Source organism: Quercus robur, chromosome 4, assembly GCF_932294415.1.
Source record: "Quercus robur chromosome 4, dhQueRobu3.1, whole genome shotgun sequence".
NCBI classification, from domain to species: domain Eukaryota; kingdom Viridiplantae; phylum Streptophyta; class Magnoliopsida; order Fagales; family Fagaceae; genus Quercus; species Quercus robur.
The window spans coordinates 70,543,025-70,558,854 of NC_065537.1; the positions used below are offsets into that span (position 1 = coordinate 70,543,025).

At 41.1% G+C, this 15,830-nt stretch overlaps 1 protein-coding gene across 1 annotated transcript in view; it reads left to right on the forward strand.

The window, feature by feature from the left end:
* Positions 1-15,830, forward strand: part of LOC126723542 (lectin-like) — a 39,937-nt gene that overhangs the window by 1,099 nt on the left and 23,008 nt on the right. The window lies entirely within an intron of this gene.

A 15,830-nucleotide genomic window follows, 5' to 3' on the forward strand; every position in this document is an offset into this window, starting at 1 on the left:
TTTTCTTAGCCATTTAACATAAATTATCATTAAACTTAATCCTTGCCTTACTAAAATAAAGAAATGAATACATTCACACACTGTGATTGTTGAATATGCATAAAAATGAATTTAGATATGTTTGGTTACTGAAAAAGTGCAGGAAAAATTGAAAGAAAAATTATAAAGAAAAGGAAAAGTTTTGCATTTTTTTTTTTTTTGGAGAAAAAGAAAGGCTCAACTTTATTAATTCATAGAAAGAAGATCAAAAACATAACAGTCATGGATTTCTAAAGGAATAGACTCCATTCAAATTAAAACAAGAAGAGAATGTCTTGCTCTCTTCGTTAAAGCATGTGCTAGAGCATTTCCTTGCTGAAAAACATGCAAGAAAGAGAAACTCTATAATGAGTTTGCAAGAGACAAAGTGTCTTCAACAAGATGACCTATCGGAGCGTGCAGCAAAGTCTTGTGACGAAGAGCATTAATTGATACTTCAGAATCGCCCTCAAAATTGGAAATGTGAAATCCAAGCTCGTGGATGAAGAGGACTGCTCCTCTAGCTGCCAAGGTCTCCAACTTAACTACTAAAGATGGCATTGGGATTTTTTCAGACAAAGCTACCATAATTTCCCCATAAAGAGTTACGAACTATTACCTCGATACCTGCTTCATGAGAGTCTGCAAACATAGCCCCATCAAAGTTTGCTTTATGTGTACTAGGGTCAGGAGGTTTCCATGTGGGTTGAGTGGGATGAACTAGATTTGGAGGGTTGATTTGGGCTTGCTGGAATTCATGCAGAAGATGGCAGACTTGATTGAAGATCTTTTCCAACAGCAATGCTTGTTCATTCATTTTGATCTTATTTCACCGATTCCACACAGACCAGCAAATTAAAGCATGGCAAATAAACATGGATTTCAGTTTCTTGAATGAAGAGGGTAAAATTATGGATGATGGATCCATTTAAGTAAATTTGACGGCTTTGGATCAGTGGGCTGATAGTGGACGAATCCAAAATGCACAGACACAAAGTGGATAGGTCTAGGGGCCATGTGGCATCCACCTGGTTTAAGTGGTCTTCAAGGAGTCCTAAATGGAAAGAACTTGTGTCTCACAATTAACCCTAGCTCATAGATTTCCAATATGAATAGAATCTCAGCATGAGAAGGATCCCCTAATATACACAAATTAATGAGGACCTTCTCCATAAAGAAAAGACTTGCTACGCAAGAAACGGAGATCGACTCTACACTACTATAAAAACCCAAAGACCCTCAGATAAAAGGTATGCATAATTTACCCCAGCTTTAGCAGTCTAGAGTTGTGAAAAGTTCTAACTTGACTTTCGGAAAGGTATTTGGCCGGCACCACACCGGTGCTCTTCATTAGGTCTTTTCTTTCTACTGTGTAGGTACTGTTTCGAGTGTGCAAGGACTGTGTGGCTCACTGGTGATTTTTCGGCCTCATCAATTGGCACCGTCTGTGGGGAATCGTTGAGATAAGCCATACTCACCATTCCCAAACAAAATTTGCATGGTTCTTACTCATTTGATGGCAACAACAACCAATAATCAGGGTGATGAACCGCGTACCACGACCCTGGAAAGACAAGTTCAAACCTTCGCAGCGACGGTGGAACGCCTTACCAAGCAAAATCACGACTTGGAGGAACAGTGGCGCCAGAAGAATGCGGTACAGAACACATAGGAGGAAGACCAGGAGGCAACCAGTACAAAAAGGAGGAACCAAGAGGGGCCGGAAGGTAGCCACGCCACAAGTAGGCAAGAGCGACAAGATACCAGCCGTTCGACAGGCACAGATACGGCTCCACCCCAGATAGTCGCGAAGATACAGATAATGAAGGAGAGGATGGACTTCATGATGAACGACCTCAAAGGATGGGTGTCTAATGACCTCGATAGCTTAGTCTATCGAACCGATTCACCATTCACCGCATCCATTTCGTCATTCCCCCTACCTCCAAAATTTCAAATGCCTTAGGTAGAAAGCTACAACGGATCTAAGGACCCCCTAGATCACCTAGAGTCCTTCAAGACCCTAATGCACCTTCAAGAAGTAGCGAACGAAATCATGTGTAGGGCCTTCTCGACCACACTGAAGGGTCTCGCAAGAATTTGGTTCAGCAGGTTGACGCCTAACTCCATCAGTACTTTCAAGGAGCTAAGCGCCCAGTTCGCTTCACACTTTATCGGGGGGCATAGGTATAAGAAGTCTGCTGCGTGCTTAATGAGCAACAAGCAACGGGAGGATGAGACGCTGAGGTCTTATATAGCCTGCTTTAACAAAGAAGCATTTTTAATCGATGAAGCTGACGACAAGATACTCGTAGCTGCATTCACGAATGGGTTGCAAAAGGGTAAGTTTCTATTTTCACTATATAAAAATGACCCGAAAACCATGTCGGATGTACTTTACAAGGCTACCAAGTACATGAATGCTGAAGATGCACTGTTGGCCCGCGAGGACAAGCCTAAGAAGAGAGAGAGACAGGAGGAAGCCCGGCAAGATAAAGGGCGAAAGATGGCTAGAACGGGAGATAAAAGGGATGACCGACGCTCCAAACTCCCTACAGGAAGGTTCAAAAACTTCACCCCCCTAAATACCCCTATTGATCAGGTCCTAATGCAGATCAAAGACGAAGGGGCTTTGACATTCCCTGGCAAGTTGAAGGGAGATGCCAACAAGAGATCTAGGGATAAGTACTGTCGTTTCCACCGTGATCACGACCACAACATGTCCAAGTGCTATGACTTGAAGAAGCAGATAGAAGCTCTCATTAGGCAAGGAAAGCTGCAAAGGTTCGTCGGTAAGGAAGGAACAGAATAGCCCCAAGGACCACCCACTCGGAGAGAAAATGAGCGTCCTAGGCCACCCTTGGGAGACATAAGGATGATTGTAGGGGGCAGTGTGGTTTCCAGTTCTTCCAAGAAGGCACGTAAGACATACCTACGAATGGTTCAGAATGTCTAGTTAACAAGGTATGCCCAAAAGATGGCACAGATTGATAAACCCCATAATCGGGTTCACAGAGGAAGACGCCCGGCGTCTCCACCACCCACACGATGTCGCACTTGTAGTCAGCATATGCGTAGGAGACTATAACACCCATCGGGTTCTGGTGGACAACGGGAGCTCTGCTGATATCTTATACTATCCAGCATTTCAGCAGATGAGAATAGAGAAAGAACGGTTGATTCCGACCAATGCAACACTCGTAGGATTTGGAGGAACAAGGGTGTATCCCCTAGGAGAAATCACCCTACCAATGACGATTGGAGACTAACCCCAGCAGATCACGAAGGATGTCACCTTCCTAGTCGTTGATTGCTTATCTGCGTACAATGCCATACTGGGTCGTCCTACTCTGAATTCATGGAAAGCTGTTACCTTAACCTACCATTTGATGATCAAGTTTCCCATTGAATACAAAGTTGGAGAAGTAAGAGGTGATCAAGTGGCAGCACGTGATTGCTACATTGCCATGCTAGAGATGAATGATCACTTGTAGACCATGTGCATAGAAGAACAGTGAACAGTAGCAGAGCCAATAGAAGAATTGGAAGAAGTGCCCCTTGATAATTCTAGGCCCAAGCAGACAATGAGAATAGGTACTTTGGCCAGCCAGCCAGTACGTCAAGCACTCACGACATTCCTAAGGGAAAATCAAGACTTTTTTCCCTGGAGTCATGAGAAAATGCCAGGAATTGACCCATCAATCATAGTTCATAGGTTGAATGTGTCGCCCTCATTCTCTCCCATCCGCAAAAAAAAGCGAGTGTTCGCACAAGAGCGAGACAAAGCCATAGCTGAGCAGGTTCAGAAGCTATTGGAAGCGGACTTCATACGAGAAGTGTACTACCCTGACTAGCTGGCAAGTGTGGTTATGGTCAAGAAGGCCATTGGAAAGTGGAGGATGTACGTAGACTTCACGAACCTCAATAGGGCCTGCCTTAAGAATAGTTACCCACTCCCACGGATTGACACTTTGGTAGACTCAACCGTGAGACACCAGCTTCTAAGCTTCATGGATGCATTTTCAGGATACAACCAGATCAAGTTGAATGAAACTGATCAGGAGAAGACTTCATTTGTTACAAGCCAGGGACTCTTCTGCTACAAAGTGATGTGCCATTCAGACTCAAGAACAGAGGAGCCACGTACCAAAGATTGATGAACAGGATGTTTGCGCACCAGATTAGGAGAATGTGAAAGTTTACGTGGACGACATACTGGTGAAAAGCATACAGGAAGGCGATCACTTCAGTGACCTCCAAAAGACCTTTGACACCTTTCAGTCATACAACATGAAATTAAATTTGAACAAGTGTGTAATCGGGGTAACTACACGGAAGTTCCTGGGATTCATGGTATCCCAAAGGGGTATTGAGGTCAATTCGGAGAAAATATGGGCTATAATGGAATCAACTCCACCAAAGACAGTCAAAGAAGTACAAAACCTGAATGGCAAGATAGCGGCACTGAATCTGTTCGTCTCAAGGGCGACAGATAAATGCCTACCTTTCTTTCACACATTGAGGAGATCATTTGAATGGACAGATGAACGCTAGCAGGCGTTTGAGAATCTAAAGGCATATCTTTCTTCTCTGCCGTTACTCAGCCCATCTAAGCCAAGGGAAGAGCTAATTCTGTACTTAGCTGTCTCCCAGCCGTTGTCAGCGCGACTTTGGTTAGAGAAGAGGATGGGTTGCAGAGGCCCGTATACTTTACAAGCCGAGCGCTCCGAGGAGCAGAAGGAAGGTACCCCTAGATGGAAAAGCTGGCCTTCGCATTAGTAACCGTGACACCAAAACTCAAGCCATATTTCCAAGCATATACTATCATTGTCTTGATGGATAAGCCTTTGCAAAGAGCTATGAGTAGCCCTGAAGCTGTGGGACGGATGGCATTATGGGTGATCGAGCTAAGTGAGTTCAACATATAGTATCGGCCACGCACTACTATAAAGGGACAGGTAGTGGCTAACTTCATTGCTGAATTCACTCTCATAGAAGGCTAGGGGGCAGAAGAGGTCGTACAGTGGAGCATCCACACAGACGGATCTTCCAATAAGCAAACAAGTGGAGCTGGTGTGGTACTCCACACCTTGGAAGGAGAAAAGATCGAATGCATGGTCCGTCTGGACTTTCCTACAACCAATAATGAAGCAGAATACGAAGCCTTGATACCAGGACTGGACCTCGCGAGAGCAGTAGAAGTTGAAAATGTGGTCGTATACTGCGATTCCCAAGTCGTAACCAGTCAGATTAATGGCAACTATGAGTGCAAGAATGAACGAATAAAGAAGTACCTCGAGGTGGTAAAGGATCAAATTGGCAGCCTCCAAATAAAGTTTGTTCAAATCCCAAGGAAAGAGAATGAGCGTGTAGACCAGCTTGCTAATGCTGCTTTAGTAGAACATATGCTCATCCCCGATCAGGTATTATCCTTCGTCTAGATCTCATCACTAATAGACAGTACCGGTGTGCAGGAGATAGGTTCTGAAAACTGTTAGACGACACCAATAGCCTCCTACCTGAAGAACGGCGAGCTACCAGACGACAGGGAGGCTGCATGGAAGTTGAAGGTACAAGCAGCTCGTTTCACTTTGATTAAAAACATCCTATATAAAAGAGGTTTCTCCCGACCTTACCTAAGGTGCCTCGGTCCCGAAGAAGCGGACTATGTTATAAAAGAAGTCCATGAAGGAATCTACGGGAATCACTCTAGATCGCGATCGTTGGTACATAAGCTAATCCAGGCAGGATACTATTGGTCAACCATGCAGAAGGATGCCTATGCATACGTTAAGGCTTGCGACAAGTGTCAAAGATTTGGCAACCTCATAAGGCAACCAATAGAGGAGCTCACCCCTATAACAGCCCCGTGGTCGTTCACTCAATAAGGGTTAGATATCATGGGTCCTTTCCGACAACAGTTAGGCAGTTAAAGTTCCTAGTGGTTGGCATTGACTACTTCACCAAATGGGTAGAAGCGAAAGCCTTTGCCACTATTAAGAAAAAAGAATATACAGAGTTTCGTATGGAAGAACATCATTTGCAGGTATGGTATACCCAGAGTGCTTGTCTTAAACAACGTAAAACAATTCGACAACGATGCATTCAGAGACTTCTGTTCTAAAATAAGGATCAAGAACCACTACTCATCACCTGCCCACCCACAGGCCAATGGACAGGTTGAAGTTACGAACCAATCCTTACTTAAAATCATCAAGACTTGGCTCGAGAGGGCAAAGGGCATATGGTCGGACAAACTACCAAGTGTTTTATGGTTATACAGGACAACAACAAGGACACCTATAAGGGTTACACCGTTTCGACTGGCATATGGAAGTGAGGCAGTCATCTCGACAGAAGTAAGGCTCATGAGCTACCGGGTGGGGAACCATGACGAAAGCAAGAATGATGAAGCTATGCACCTGTAGCTTGATCTGGTGGACGAAGTCAGGGCAATGGCTAAGAAAAGGTTAGCGTGATACCAAAACCTCATGGCAAAGCACTACAACTCCAAAGTCAGGCACAAGGATTTCCAGGTTGGAGATCTTGTCTTGAGGAAGGTGACTAGCGCCAAGAGAGACGCCTCCCAGGGAAAGCTAGGACCAAACTGGGAAGGACCGTATAGTATTGCATCATAGCACAGGAAGGGAACATACCACCTGGAGACGCTGGAAGGACGAAAGTTGCATCACCCATGGAACACAGAGCACCTAAAGAAGTACTACCAGTAGGCGGCGACAAGAACGATGATAATATTACACTCCTCAATTCTAGTTTATTGCTTTCTAGTTAAAGTTTTTACTTGTTTATTACTTTCTAGATGAAGTTTTTATTTCTTTTAAGCCCAAAAGGCAGGTTTTTTAAGGAACAATTTTAAATGCGTGTTTACCACAATAAAAGGAGATATTCAAAAATATCATGTGTAATCCTACATGTCTCCACGTTCATTTAAAGCTTTAAGTCCATATAGTGGATGGGTTCATCCAACAAGATGAAAATTATAAGTCCATAATGTGGACGGCTTCAACAAAACGTTGAATTAAGTCCATAAAGTGGACGGGTTCATCCAACAGGATGAAAATTATAAGTCCATAATGTGGATGGCTTCAACAAAATGGTGAATTAAGTCCATAAAGTGTATAGGTTCATCCAATAGGATGATAATTATAAGTCCATAATCTGGACGGTTTCAACAACACTGAATTAAGTCCATAAAGTGGGCAGGTTCGTCCAACAGAATGATAATTATAAGTCCCTAAAGTGGATGGTTTTAACAACAGGTTGAATTAAACCCACATAGAGGATGGGTTCATTAAATAAGATGACCATTATAAGTCTGTAATGTGAACGGGATCGACGACACAATTAAGTGGATGGGTTTCACAGCCTGGTAAAATTAAAACTACAAGTCCACATAGTGGATGGGGTCATCGACAAGATAAGTTAAAATTGTCCATATGTGACGGGTTTTAACAATATGTTAAACAAAAATGGCAAGTCTATAAATGGATGGATTCATCCTATGTTATGAAGATAGAACAAGTTTATCCACACACATAAGAATAGACGGATAAAAGAGTAAGTAAATCAAAAATTACTTGGTCCCATGAAGGGAGATGTTTATGAACAGAAAAATTTAAGCTGTTCTTACAATTTTTCCACCAAAAAAAAAAATACTATTGGGGAGGAGTACTTGCAATCTTCTCTTTTTCAACAACGGCATCAAGCTGATGGGCACCATCCTCAATGGTCTTAATTTTAGCTAACTCTCCGTCTCCACGAGGGTCGTCATCAGCAAACAAATCATCCGTGCTCTCAGAGTGGACGGGCTAAACTGAAGTTTAGGCCTGGGCGTCTATGTTAACATGGGACACATCCAAGTCTGGATAGGAAGCCTTAACCTGAAGGAGGGCATCGTCAAAACCTTTTGCAAAAGAGCCTCCTAGTTCAGTAAGAAGGGCGTCAAAGTCACGATACTCACGTATTGCCTCCTCCTTCACTTGACAGAGTTGGTCCTTGGTGTTCGTGATCTCTTTTTCCTTATCTTCTAGGACCTCCTTCAAGAGCTCCGTTTGCTATTCAAGCTCTCCCCTGACTTTCTTTGAGTAGGAAAGTTTCTTCTCTATACCTGTCTTCCAGGCCTTCAATTTGTTCAGCTCGTCCTCCTTCAAGTTAGCCTTCACCCTAATAGAGTCTAGGGTCGTCTCATGGTTCAGGCAACGACCCATCTGCCCCTTCATCATCAACATTGCATAAAAAGAAAAAAAAATGTTAGAAACAAGGCAAGTTGAAGGAAATAAAAATAGAAAATGGACGGATATGATTACCTAGCCAATACTGAAAAGCCCCATCTCCTCCATTGCTTCAGTAGCATGGTTGCTCAGGTCCTCATAGTCGTTGGACATAATGATGGACTAGAGCTTTTCCAATGCATACTTTGAATCCTCACAGAGGAGGATGGGAGGCTTCCTAGTGACAGTGTCCAGGCCTTTCATTAAACCCTTGCCCCGTTCTTGCCCAACGGGGGTAACTGCCTTCTTGACATAAGCTTTAAGCCCCACGATGGGCTCAAGGGCAATCTTGGGCTTTTTGGGAAGACGATCGGACTTCTCCAGCAGCTTCCTTTTAGAAGACGGGTTGGATGAACCTGTCCCCTTGGAGGGATGACCACCACCCTACTTCTGTTTAGCAGCTTGCTACTTAATGAAGGCCCTTCTCTTGGCGTCATCCATTTCTGTAAAAGTGGACAGATAGACTTAGTTACGTAATGGAAAAACAAATAATTAAATCAAGTATTAGGAGACAAACTTACGTTGGTGTACTTGAGTGTCGTAGCGACCGGCAACTGGAGTTGGCTCTGGACCGTCACAGTACCAATGGAGAGTGTCTAGGTTGACCAACTTGGCCCACGTCCTCTCCTCTAACTTGGTTTTGTTAAAGATTTTTTTCTAAGAAACTCCACTGTTCCAATGAGACTTGTGGACAGTCCCGTACTGCAAAAGAAGACGGTTAGAATAACATGTAAAAAACTGAACTAAAGCCTAAGTATAGACGGGGTGTACAACAAACGAATGCATACTAAGACGGGTGCATACCAAACGGGGGCATTATGCCCCATGTTGTGTCAACGGGCATATATTCGTTATCACCAAGATGGCACATCCACTCGTCCCCTTCCATGAAAATATACCGACTCTTCCAGTTCCTATTGGAGTCGGGGGTGTCACACACGAGCCTCAACAATGGGTTCCTAGGCATGAAGCTGTACATACCCCTCGACTGAGTGACCTCAATTGAACAGTAGCAATGAAAGAATTCTTCCACCGTCTGACATAGCCCCGTACAGGACCTCCACGCCAAGGAAGACCATCCAGCTATTTGTAGATATCTGGGTGACGGCCAAACCTAGGTATTGAAGAAGGTGATGGTGGAGAGAACTTAGAGGGAATCTGAGCCCTGCCTTCAGCATCTGCTCATAAACCCTAACACCGTCCACACCTTCATAGTAACATTTCTCTGACTTGTATGGTAGACAGAGAGGTATGTTGTTAGGTATCTGGTACTCAGCCCTAAGTGTTTTGAAGTGTGATTCTTTGATTATGGACCTAAAATCATTAACCATCCACAAGGGTAGCATGATGAACTCCCTAAATCCATCAGGACCTATGACGAATTGGATTGGGGGCTCAGTGTCGTCTAGGCCGTCACTAGTCTCCAAACCCTCATCCCTCGAGGAAGGAAAGGTGGCAGATGGACTCCTCTCTTCACTTGAAGTGTTAGGGTCTTTTTGACCTGACGAGAACACTTCATCGTAGCCCGCTCCATTGTGGACAAACGATTGGTTACTCAACGCACTAGGCATCTGTCACCTACACGTGACGGTAAACCCTAAGACACTAATGGATCTAAAATAGATGACGACAATATAAAGTCTAAAAAATGACAAGAAATTTGAGCGGAAGGAGAAGGCTACTTACCAATTGGAGATGAGCAGTAAAAAGGTGTAGATGATGGATGCACTAGGTGAACGATATGTTTGTCTGACAAGGGTGATGGTAGTGCTCTAATCGTAAAATTTCTGAGGAAAGTGAAAAATGAGGGAAGAAGAGGCAGGTTTATATAAAGGGAACAACACAGAAGACAAAGGGACGCTTCGTTCCAAGAGATTGACCACTAAGTAAATGCCACATGTCCCTACGACATTAATGACCCTAGGCCAGCCTGGCAGGCTAGGTATGTTTCTCAGGAGACAAATCAAACCGTCACTCCACGAGTTCGTCCACTCAGAGGTCACAGACCCATAGAGTGAAGGGGCAACTGAAGAGGGTAAAATTATGGATGACGGATCCATTTAAGTAAACTTCTCAGCTCTAGATCAATGGGTTGATAGTGGACAGATCCAAAATGCATGGACACAAAATGGACAGGTCTAGGGGCCACGTGGCATCCACCTGGTTTAAGTGGTCCCCAAGGAGTCCTAAATGGAAAGAACTTGTGTCTCACGATTAATCCTAGTTCATAGAGTCCCAATATGAATAGAATCCCAGCATGAGAAGGATCCCCTAATATACGCACATTAACAAGGATCTTCTCCCTAAGGAAAATACTTGCTACACAAGAAACAGAGATCGGCTCCACACTACTATAAAAACCCAAAAACACTCAGAAAAAAGGTACGCATAATTTACCCCAACTCTGGCACTCTAGAGTTGTGAAAAGTTCTAACTTGACCTTCGAAGGGTATTTGGCCGGCACCACACCAGTGCTCTTCTTTAGATCTTTTCTTTCTATTGTGTAGGTACTGTTTCAGTGTGCAAGGATTGTGTGGCTCACTGGTGATTTTTCAGCCTCATCATTGAATACACCAGATTAGCAAAGGAGGGAACTGGGTTACTGATGTTTTGCAGGTTGTGAGTTTAATTTTTTCGCAGTCCCACAGAGCATAAGGAATGGACTCTGGCTCTTTCAAACATAAACTGCAAGTAGGCTCTAAAAGTACCTTTCTTTTTATCAGATTGCACTTTGTGGGCAAAGAATCTGTGCATGCTCTCCACAAGAAAGATTTAATTTTGTTTGGAACTTTCAGCTTCCAGATTTTTGACCAGAATTGTTTCGGTGGACCTGAGCTCATGATAGAAGCCAAATCTTCAATAGGTTTTGTACACAGCATCCCATAACCTGTCTTAATAGTGTAGATAGCATTAGTTGACAAAGACCAACATAATAAATCAGATTGAGAAGAAAGACACAGAGGAATAGCCTTAATTTTTTCAACTTCAGCAAGACTGAAGAGAGTTTCAATTAAAGGCATATTCCATTCTTTGGAGTCCTCATCAAACAAAGAGGAAACAGTGGTATCTTCGGGTAGAGTAGAAATAGGAGAACTCACTCCCCGATCCCTATCACCAGGAAGCCAACTATCTTTATAGATCCAGACTAAACACCCACCATCAATCCTTTAATTTGCACCTTTTCTAATAACCTTCCGAGCCTTCAAAATACTTTTCGAAGCATAGGAGTCCAATGAAGCTTTGGCATCGATGATAGAACCATTTATAAAATATTTTCCCTTGAAAACTCTATAAAATAGAGAATCTGTATCATGAACCAAGTGTACGTTTTTAGATCCCTGTAAAGCTAGATTGTTTAACCTAATTAATTAACCAAGTGAATACTTAGATTTTTTATTCAGATCTAGGTTAGAACAAAACAATCATATCATGTAAAGTAGTGGAAAATAAAGAACACAATGATTTGATCACCCAGGAAAACCAAACCGGTAAAAAACCTGAGGAGGATTTAACCCAACTATCCTCAAGGTAAAAAGCAAATCCACTATGAAAGAATTGAACTTTGTACAATAGAACTTAGACCACTAACATTCTATTGCTACCTTGAGTAGAAAACTTGCTACCATGACCCCATTATAGCTCCGAGTCCACGGACTACTTCTTTCTTTGGCCTTTGCAACACAAGCACCCACACTTATGATAAAAAATAAATAAATAAAATAAAACACAAACTCTCCTGTTTGTGACTCCATGACCACCTTTGAAGGTTTAGATCATTAGCACTTTTGATGACTAGAGAAGGCAGCAACTTCTACAACACCGGATCTTGAGATTTTTCAAGGAATAACACTAGTAGAAGATATGAGAGAGCTTTTTGGGTACAAAACCTTAGATGCAAAAGAGGCACACTCTTCTCTCTCTGAAAATCCTTATAAAAATGTGCTTAAGGCTTCCTTTATATACTAGGAGAAGTAGATTTGAAACCCTAATCCTTAATGGGCTTGAACTATTGTTTGGACTTAATTAAAATTCTGCAGATACGACTCTTGATCGATCAAGTCTTACTTTCGATTGATCGAGCTTTGCAATTTTGCACAGTAAGTTTTTGCATTCAGCTCGATTCAAACTATAACAAATAAACTTTGAGCAAGCCTAAACCTAGACTCATTGTTTTGATCATGGTTTGCAACATATACAAAGTGTAGTTCTAATACATTTAGTTCCTAAAGTCTAAGAACTTAACAATCTCCCCCTTTGGCAATCCGTGACAAAACACATTACAAGAAATAAAATGCTCAAAGTAAAAAATAAAATAAAAAATAAAAAACCAATTACACTTTGTTGCCCAAAATACAACACAAATCCCAATCTAAGACTCCTAACTTAGAAGTTGCAAGAAGAGGTAGAAGGTCTTGATCAGAATGTACCTGTCTTTCCTGAAAACACTCAAAAGAACACATCACCGCATGTGTGGAAAGAAAGACATAAACAAAATGAAGCACAAATATAAAAACAAAAGTAAACTAACTCTCCCCCTAAGTTAGATACATCAAAAATTTTATTTTCGCCCCCTTTCAAAAACAATTTTATCTCCCCCTAAACAAAATATTTTAAAAACCTTTTTAAACAGGATTCCCACATTTCATCTATTTCTCCCCCTTTTTGTCACATATTGACAAAGACAACTCAAACAAAGAGTAAACAGAAAACATACGCAACAAAAGTTAAGAGAAAATAGAGAATCAAGGAAACAAATGAATCCAGCTTTATAGATAATAAAGGTAACTCCACCTATCAAGAGCAGCAACTCCCTCTTAAGAACAACAAAGGTTAAAAAAAAAAAAAACTTTTCTCCACCTATAAAAATAGGAAAAACAAAACATATTTTGGGAAAAATGGTATTGGGTAAAATTTAGGAGGTGGGGAAAAACTAAAAGAAACATAAGTTGAGGATACACTTAAAAAAAATATTCTCTCTTTCAATAAATGCAAACTTGACACTATGTGACCCATAAACATATGCATGCAATGTGTTTAAGAGAAAATATTTGCACATTGATTATCCATCATATTTCTTAAGAAAAATATTTTCTACAATTCACACATAAAAATAGCATATACTAAAATGTACAAAGGACTCAAAAATTAATCAATCAATTTTTAAATCAAGTTGAGTACCCATGTTAGCAAAGTGTATGCATGTTATGTGTGAAAAAAAAAAAGAGAGATATGACTACAAAAATGCAAGATGGATACAAAAAACAATGTAATGCATGTGAATCCTAAACAAAAATGATGCATGAAAAAACAGATTGGTCAAAAACTTAAAAATAAAAAATTTTCCAATTTCGATCAGTTGAGCATCGATCGAATACCAATCGAGTTAGGTAGAGAGCAATGATTAAAAATCAAGGGATTTTCGATCGGTCTAATAACACATTCGATCGATTGAAACACATTATATCTATGTATGCTTAGGATTTGATATTTCTTATTTGTCCTATGAAAGTTATGATATGAAAAAATACATCTGAAAGATAGATTTCTATATTTAATTGGATCATTTTATTTAATCTTTCTATTTATACTAGTTTAATATATTTATTTATATTTAAACAATTATTAAATTAATTATGATGTCATCACGATTTGATCTCGGTCTGACCTCAAAAACCTTAAACCTCTTTCTTTTACGGTTCATTGAACTGTCTGAATCTGAAAACCATGAGTCACTGTGCTAATACACTCCATAATTAATCTTATCCATTTTTCATGAAAGCCCATTTTTCCATAAGCTTCCCAAGAAAATCCCATTCTACATGATTGTAAGTTTTACTCTTGTCAAGTTTGAGGGTCATAAAACCCGAATTCCCAATTTTTTATATGGTGGAAAGTTTCAAAAGCAACAAGAATGTTATCTAAAATGGCCTTATCCACCTAAAATGCACTTTGGGAGTCCGAGATAATGGAAGGTAGTATTTTCTTCAATCTTTTTTTTTTTTAATAGGAAATCACACAATTAATATTAAACAACATTAGGGCTTACATCATGAAGAATTGCAAGTTCTAAGAATCTAGGACAATTCTCCATCCACATACATTGATTAACTATGCCCTTGGCATACTTTGTTAATAAATGAGCTGGAGAGTTAGCATTACGCTTTACATGAGAAAAAGACACAATGTGGAACTCCAATGAAGCTAAACTAATCCCCATTATTACCGCATCAATTGAGGCCAGAGGTGAGGATGACTGATTCAACGCTCTAGAAACCATTAATGAATCACCCTCCATGATGATGTCTGATAAACCTAGCTGCTTTACGAACTGCATACCAACTTCAACAGCCTTCGATTCTGCTTCAAGAGGTCCCAGTGGTGCATGTAAATGCTTGCACATTGCTGCAACAAAATGTCCATGCCAGTCCCGTACAATCACACCAATTCCCACTGACTTCAATTCAGCAAACACGGCAGCATCAACGTTACACTTAAAACACAAAGTGGTTGGTGGGTTCCACCTTTGAACATGCTGAACAGAAATGTATGTAACCGGTGTCAAAGCAATGATAGAACGGTATTCCTTCAAATATTGAGCCGCCCAATTAAGAAGCATCCTACCATCTTTTCGCTTTCCGCCACATCGAACTTCATTCTAGTTTCCCCATAACGCCCATGCACAGGTTAGCAGCAAATCTAGATTTTCTAGTGAACTTTTTTCATCCAACAATAAACACCATACCATCTCCTTAAAAGAGCTTAACCGGCCCATTACATTGGGAAAAACCATCTTGAATGACGACCAAAGCTCCGTTGCTCTGCTGTATTTCCAGAAAAAATGGATCGTGAAAGTTCAAATATGTGTAGAAACACTCTTGAACGTTTAGACCCCCAAATTACAACTTAACCAATTCAAGCAATATGTCAAACAACTAGTGTGCGGAAAATTAACATAAGCTATAATATGGAATTGGTAAAACTATCTAAGCCAAATTAAAATCACGACCCACAGCAGATAATAAAAAGGCAAAGATAAAGAGGAAGGAAGATGCAAACACAAAGACAACACGCGATGTGTTATCGAAGAGGAAATCGAAACCCTCGACGTAAAACCTCTCCGCCGCCCTCCAAGCGGTAAACAATCCACTAGAAAATATAGTTGGGATACATGGACAGCAATAGACCTTCCAAGCCTAATCTACCCAGTGCACCTAAGCCCTCCAAGCTTCTTGCTCCAACGAGGTTGCGCCAAACCTTTTTCTTTTCTAGCTTCCCGGATTTCGTTACTAGATCATAGTATCAACCAATGAAGATTGGTTCCTTTCTAACTGCTTCTCAGAAATCCAAACAGCTCTCTCACAGTAATGAAAATGGTGAGAACAAGGTTTGGTAAGATGCCTCTCAAGGATTTGACAATGGAGAGGAAGAGAGTTGAGGAATTTGAAGAGACTTTAATGTATAGATTGTTGGTGAATCAATCTTGTTTTTCTTTAGGGTTTCTCTCTCAAAATTCTCTCTGGA